Source organism: Anneissia japonica, unplaced genomic scaffold, assembly GCF_011630105.1.
Source record: "Anneissia japonica isolate Jap-2015-1 unplaced genomic scaffold, ASM1163010v1 scaffold287706_len398110_cov188, whole genome shotgun sequence".
In the NCBI taxonomy this organism is placed as follows: domain Eukaryota; kingdom Metazoa; phylum Echinodermata; class Crinoidea; order Comatulida; family Comatulidae; genus Anneissia; species Anneissia japonica.
This window is the reverse complement of record NW_022756069.1, coordinates 165,010-165,273: the sequence shown is the minus strand read 5'-3', so window position 1 is coordinate 165,273 and position 264 is coordinate 165,010.

Sequence of the window (264 nt, the reverse complement as noted above, 5' to 3'; positions counted from 1 at the left end):
AAATAAATAAATAAATAAATAAATAAATAAATAAATAAATAAATAAATAAATAAATAAATAAATAAATAAATAAATAAATATATAAATAAATAAATAAATAAATAAATAAATTCATTTTGAATTTTTCCAATGTTTAAATTGTAGATGACAATAATAATAATAATAGGTCTAATAATGGTCGACTTATAGAGCGCATATTATGGGAGACCACTATGCGCTTAACACGAACATGAAAAAAAAACACTACTAACTAATAATACAGA